This window comes from Chrysochloris asiatica, unplaced genomic scaffold, assembly GCF_000296735.1.
Source record: "Chrysochloris asiatica unplaced genomic scaffold, ChrAsi1.0 scaffold00041, whole genome shotgun sequence".
Lineage (NCBI taxonomy): Eukaryota > Metazoa > Chordata > Mammalia > Afrosoricida > Chrysochloridae > Chrysochloris > Chrysochloris asiatica.
This window is the reverse complement of record NW_006408559.1, coordinates 11,842,575-11,850,177: the sequence shown is the minus strand read 5'-3', so window position 1 is coordinate 11,850,177 and position 7,603 is coordinate 11,842,575.

Sequence of the window (7,603 nt, the reverse complement as noted above, 5' to 3'; positions counted from 1 at the left end):
AATGTCCTAAAGGCATATTCAGTAGGCCAGCCTCCTCCCCGCAGGCACATAGCCTTCCTCAGTCCATGGGCCTAGACCCCACAGTTGCTCTGTCTCTCCATGCCATCACCTTTGCCACCATCTCTGCTGTTGCTGCTTTTCTAGGTAGAATCTCAAGTTCCTTTCATGCTCTTCCTTTTTGATGGTCCTGGCATCCTCTATTCCTGAAAAGAAGGCTTAATTACTCCCCCCTTTTAGTTACACATCTTCTGCAATTACAATTGTGACAATCACAATTAACCATGTTACCAATTACTGACAATGGAAACATAGAATTCTGTTCCCATTATCTCCCACCCCCTTTCACCAAATCCATCTGGAAAAGAGAAAAATGATTCAGTGGGGATTCTACCTTGCCCCCTTCATTCTGACACTAAGCACACTTCATGAACGCTTGTAAGCCAGCCACTTCATGCCTTTACAACCCCCATTTTTGATAGCCCATGTCTAGATTGCCCAACCTTATCAACCCAGTGCACTGAGGAAATAAGCTTGTTCCTTAAGACAAAGAATCTTTCCATTCCAGTGGGAATTTTGAGCAACTTCATTCATAAGCAAAGATTCAGTTCATCGAAGTGTAGAAATCCACACTTGGTCACAGTATCAAGCATCTTTATGTTCACCTGGCTGAGTTCTGGCCATCCATCCATCCAAGGTCAGTTAAATGAGTAGCTGCTTCACTCTCAGCTGTAGCCCCCAGTGGCTAGGTCAGTGCCCATGGTCTCAGAAGTTCACACATCTTCCTAAACTTCAGACCAGCCAGCCCTTCCTCTACTCTCTGTCATCTTGAGGTCAAAAGGTGTCAATGGAGCATGGCCAAACTCAGCCCATGTCTTCATTGCTGCATTTCCCCCACTTTCACTCACAAGTAGACCCAGGTGGTCACCAGCGAGCAATCGCTCATGGGGTCTCTTTAGTTTCAGTAGTAGAAGAGAGTTTTCCCTGATGGGTTGACTTTTCTTGCCTTGATGCCTCCAAAGCAAACAGTTTGCTTTAATTCTAACAGCCAAATAGTCTGCTGTCTGCTTTTTTTCCCCCTGCAGGTCTTTCTTTCAATAAGATTCTTCTGTTCTCCTCCCAGTTTTGTGTTGCATTTGTTTTGTTTTTTTAAATCACTTATTTCTCAAATTATTCTTTCATAGTAAAATGTAGAGTTTAAGTATATGTATCTTATTCAGGTTATCCATTGGACTACTAACTTCTAGGTCAGCAGTTTGAATCTAGCAGTTTCTCCAAGGAAGAAAAAGAAGGCTTTTTGTGCTCATAAAGATTTATGCCTCAGGAACCTTATGCAGTATCACTATGAGCCGGAACTGACTCAAAGGCACACAGGAACAGCAGTAGAGTCTGATTCAGGGAATCTGAAAGGGTGAGGGGAGAATGAACAAGAGCCAGAAAGGGCCTCATTGCAAGAAGTTGTTGTTAAGTGTTGTTGAGTTGGTTCTGACTCATGATTTCTGATTAGTAATAGCTGGTGGGTTTAAACTACAGACCTTGTGGTTCACAGTCCAGTGTTGATCTTTCAGAACCACACCAGAAGTCCATTAGAATTGTAGTAGTTGTTCAGTTCTGACTCATAGCGACCTCCTGTACAATGGAAGGAAGTACTGCCCAGTCCTGGACAATCCTCACAATTGTTACACTGTGTAAGTCCATCTCACTGAAGTGTTTCCTCTTTTTTGCTTGTCCTCTCTATTATCATTTGTATAGTAACTTTTTCCTTATTGTGAAATTAACCTTACCTCTCCATATTGTTGAGTGAAATGAAAATGGAGATGTGTTGTTGACAAAACAGCATTGGAGGTCAAACTGACAATGCCCCTAAGACTTGTGGTCACTGAAATTTAAGCCTAAACCCACTGCCATCTAACTGAGTCTGACTCACAGAGACCCTATAGGACCCAGTAGATCTGCTCCTTCTGGCTCTTAAGATTGTAAATCTTTACAGGACCAGACAATTTCATCTTTCTTTTGCAGAGTGGTTGGTTGGGGTTGAATTGCTGACCTTGGAATTAGCAGTGCAATTCTTAATCCACCACATCACCAGGGCTGTGAATCAGGCCACACTCATTGACCAATGAGATTCTTACATCCCTTCCACTCTTGTTGATCAATGAAATGTCAACAATGTTTCAACAGTGAATTGCATCAGCTCACCGGAAATAAGCTTTTGCTTCTGTGTTTTGTCAATATGAGCTAATCATCGCTGATACTTGGAGTACCTTTTATACATGTGGTTTGATGCTTCCTGATTCTTGAATCTTCTGCCTGAATAAATGTCATCGTATAGATGAATTTCATTATTGACTCAGTTTCTTTTGACAGCATATGCAAGAACACATTCTAAATATAGTCTAGAAGTAGACACAATGCAGAATGTGCCCTTTGGTGGTATAAATTGTTTTATATGCCTGAGTGGTTTTTTTTTTTTTTAAAGAGTTAAAATGAATACAGAGAAATACTGTTAATTTATGGTATATGGAGGGGATTATAATCATTGTAATGAAACAAAGTATGTGATTTGTTGAATGTAAAACTGATGATCTGCCCTGTAAACTTTTACTTGATTCACAATAAAAACTTAAAAAAAAAAGACACAAAACTATAAAAATGATAGAAGAAACAATATTTTAGTAATATCATACTAGCCATGCAATCTTAAGTAAAATATAAAACTTAGAGTCAAAAAGAAAAATTAAGATATTTGGTTAGGTAAAAGAAAACAAGTGATTACATATGATATAAGTTGTTGTAGCTGTTTTTAAGTGCAGTTGAGTTGGTTCTGACTCATAGCAACCCTGTAGCTGCTAGTGAATTTGAACCGCTAATCTTGTAATTCAAACAACACTGAGGTCCCCTGCTTATCCTATAGCACGGCACCAGGACTCCAACGACATAAGGTAGCGTTTTTTAAATGTTAATATGTGACAATTTGGGAGAAATATTTGCAACATGAAAAAAAAATCAGAAAGTAATTACTTATCATTGTGTTATACATGATAACCTGTTGGCATGGAGACTGTTCCTTCTCCAGGATGACTCCGGGTGTGTCAACCTTGGGACTTTCCAAGATTGATCTTTTAGAAGTAAGTCACCAGGACTTTCTCTGGAGGCACTTCTGAGTGGATTCATACCACCAACTTTTCGAATAGTAGACCAGTGCTTAACCACCTGAGACAGATGAGGCTGCCTGTTCTCATAAGGATTTAAAATCTTGGAAACCCGAGGTAGAGTCACCATGACTTGGGGTCAACAGACTCGATGGCAGTAAGTTTGGTTGTTATTTTGCTGATTTCAATATTGTAAGTTTCCGCACATCATGACATAATTTAAATATGTTTCCATATTGTTAAATATGCTTTGGAGCCCTGGTGCTTGGTGCTAACACTTTGCTTATGTTGGTGACCAAAAGCTTAGCAGTTTGAACCTGCCCAGTTCCTCTGCGGGAGAAAGGATCTGACTATCTGCTTCCATAAAGATTACAGCAAAGAAAACCCAGTGGGGCAGCTCTCCTCCGTCACACGAGGCTGCTATGAATCAATCGATTCAATATTACACAGCCCCAGTAACAACAAGAAGATGTCTCTGGAATAGAATCGCTAAAGACTTGCAGGATTCTGTTTTACAGAGTGTGGGCTTCCGTGGTAGAGCAGTGAATGTCCCATCTCTTCAGAGACCCTTCTCCAATGCTCCCCGAGTCTGTAATACCCAAGTCTTTAAATAGACAATGGACCATCATGTAGTCTTTGTTGCCAAAGCATTAGCCTGCCTGATGTATACATGTACCTCGATCCAAAACTGTTTACCTTCCTTGCTTCGCTTTTACCCAAACCTTTTTTCCCCCCTCGTTCTATAAAATGGAAGGAGTTCTGGTGTGGTGCTGCAGAATAATGCACTGGACCGCAAGTGGGAATGAGTGCCTTTTCTTCAAAACTATTGTAATCCTGTTGATTCTACATTTTACTTTTTCTTTTTACTACTTCCTGAAGTGAGTAGGGGCTTTCCAACTTTCGGATGACCTTTCCTTTTCTTCTTAAAACTTCCTGAAATGAGTAAGGGCTTTCCAACTTCCTTAAGCTCCCCAGCAATTTGAAATAGCCAATCAAGTAAGGACAAGAATGTACGCCCTAGCAATTTGAATTAGCCAATTGAGTAAAGACAAGACTACAGTCAAAGCGCTAGCCAATGGGGTGAGACACAGCCTTAGACCCGCTTCAGGGATAAAAACCCGAGTGGATTGCCAGCCCAGTGTACTCGCTAACCTGTTCCTGTGCAGCTACATACAGCCTTCTGCAGAAGTAAAATTTTTCCTTGTCCGAGGTAATTTAGTCTTGAGTGGCTTTTTGTGCAACATCAGGGTTCATTTCTTAAAAGTTAGAAACAAAGTCGGTGGTTCAAACTCACCAACCACTCCTCAGAAACCCCATACAGAGTCACTATAAGTCGGAACTGATTCGAAGGCGCTTAACAGCAAAAAAAAAATTGAATAACATGGAGTAGTAGAAAACCAGAAAGTGCGTGAAAGTCCCATGACTAATCTTCAAATGGGCAGCAGATTTCTCAGTGAAGATATACAGCATTTTGCCTGCCAACAGATATTCCCATAAAATAGCAGGAAAATGGGGTTGACATAAAATGATATATAACTCCTTTATTCTGATACCCCTACATAGTACTTTAATCCATAGGAAAACTCAGATCTACTGATATTCATAATAATCTCTTATTATAGATTTGGAAAACATTTATATTACAGCAAACATGTTAAAATGTATTTGACAATTACAATGAATGAAAATGATTTTTGTTTTGAGAAGTTCAAGTTTACAAGTATTGTTTTTCCCCACAATAAGATGTTAAACGTTTTACATTTAAAATGTAATGAACAAAAAACAATGATACTGCATTCATGAAATTAAATTGCAATAGAAAATGCCGTGTTTTAATTCTTTGGAAGTTCATGGCATAAGTAATAAATGTTCTTGATTAAAAAGTAGAAAGCCCGCAAGTGTGGAAAGAAGAAAAAAAAAAATCCATTCAAGATGCATTAATATTTATTGAATTCGTTTCCAGCCATTTTCTAAGCAGAAGAGCATTCAAAATTATTATTATATTACATATGAGGGAGCTTCTAAATGTTAGTGGAAAAATTTCATCATCTTTTCACTCCATTTTTCCATGAACTTTTTGAAGCAACCTCATATTGAGCCCCCCTCCATTTGTCAGTTGACATGAAATCATGCCTTTGTAACAGAATTCTCATTCCGAGGGATGGATGTTTTCCTCTGAGGAATGAATATTTAAGATGCAGCCTGTCTACCTACTATTAGGAAGAAGCAACATTGTGCTTAAGCTGACATGTATAGAAGCCAGTCTAGGATCAGTCCAGAATCTTTCTGGAATCTAGGGAAGATGTTTTGGAAAACATTACTCGTTTCAGCGCTCCTTCCCGGAGCAAAAAGAATGGCTTTTGGCAGCTCCATTTGTAATAGAATATTGCCAATTACCAGGGCCAATGCCTGATAGCAGACTTCAAAAACCCTATCTCTTTTGGCTGATATTAAAGGAAAGAGCTAGCTTTTGATTTACAAATAATTGACTTATTATTGCTTAGTGGACACAAAATGAGAGGAGAGACTATGTCAGATGAATCTTCCTACTAAGTTGGTGAACAGCCATCTTCAGCTGCAGATCTGGGATCTTTTCTAGAAGGTCTGTGGGTCATTGTACCCACCAGTTCCAGGATTGAGCTGGGCAGTCATATTGCTGAGTCCAGAGAGCAAGGTACTTGATTCCTCATTCTCCATTTCCCTCCAATGAAGTCTAACCTCCCAGGAAAAAGCCTGCTGGCTTGAGATGCAACCCCTTCAAGCCTCAGTGTGAGGTCTGCTTTATTCAAGACCCCATGAATAATGCACAGAGTGGAAACAGGAGACAATTGACTCCAGGAGCTCCCCTCCCTTGGGGAGCCGCGACCCCGACTCTAGGAAGACTCAAAAGCAACTCTTTCAAAGCAAAACGCCCAGTGTACACAAATCCTGCATTGGATAAAAGATGGCAGCTGCTAAGATGGAAGGGTAGCAGGTTGTCATGGTTACCAAGGCTCGGATTCAGCCACCAGACGCCACCTGGTGTTCGCAGCTTGATAAAGCAGGCCCATGGTGTCCCAACTAAGGAAATGGAGGAAAGACCCCTAGTTGCTCGGGAAACCGCAGTGGTCTGGAATGTGCAGGCTGTTCTACCAATTGAGGGAAGATTTGGGGCTCTGGCAGGGGCTCAGACAAGAAAGGGAAGCAAAAACTCCCTTTTTAAAAATCATTCTTTTCTCCTAAGGAAAATCATTTACAGGATCAACCGCTGTCCTCCTTCCAGGGGGAAGTCGGTTATCCAAATTAGATAAATCTGATGGGCTCAAAATATTGCAATACCAACAAACTCAAGATGCTGGGCTCGATGGCTGCAGAACACCCTCTTAAAACAACTTCCTACCATTCCTCATCTTAGTGCCTTTATTTATGTCCTCCTCAAAGCAGATGGATTGCACCTCAATGTAAAGAAAATAAAAGTCCTCACAATGGGACCAATAAATAACACCATGATAAATGGAGAAAAGATGGAAGTTGTCAAAGACTTCATTTTGCTTGGACCAACCATCAACATTTATGGAAGTAGCAGTCAAGAAATCAAACAACATGCTGCATTAGGCAAATCTGTTTCGCAAGACCTCTTTAAAGTGTCCAAGAGCAAAGATGTCAGTTTGAGGACTAAGGTGCTTCTGACCCAGTCATGGTATTTTCAATAGCCCCATATGAGTGTGAAAGTTGGACAGTGAGTAAAGAGGATTGTAGAAGGGAAGAGTGGAAGCATTTGGCCTTTGGGTTAGAGAAGAATATTAAAAGTATGATGATACAGTGGGTACAAAAATGCGCTCCAACACAACAATGATTGTAAGGCAGGTGCTGGAGGAGGGAGTGTTGCTGTTGTGGATAGATAGGATTGCTAACTCAACAACACCTTACTAACTTACAACACTTCAGGGTACATCATTTACTTTAAATATTGGAGAGCTAAATGCTACAACATTCTCCAATTTCTAACCAATACTATAAGCACTCTGCTTACCAGTGTGTGTTTATGTAAAATAAAATGAAAAGTTTAAATCGAGACCTGTTTTATGTTTTTAACTGTCTCCTCTGAAGGGGAAAAGATAAACCTGACACTCACCTATCCAGCCTTCTGGTGTGGCACTCTGGGATAATGCATTCGATTGCAAGGTCGGTTTGAATCTCAAGGTTGGAAGTTCAAACTCACCAGCTGCTCCTTGGAAACCCTATACAGGGTCACTGTGAGTCAGAACCGACTGGACAGCAATCAACAACAATCTAGCCTTCTCATCATTGAAAATTTAACTATCTGGTCTGTGTCCTCTGTCTTCTTCTGCTTGTTATGGATTGAATCATGTTCACCAATGCCAGCTCTGGTAGCGTAGTGGTTACGAATCGGGCTGCGAACCTTAAGGTCAGCGGTTCGAAACTACCAGCTGCTCCGCGGGAGAAAGATGAGG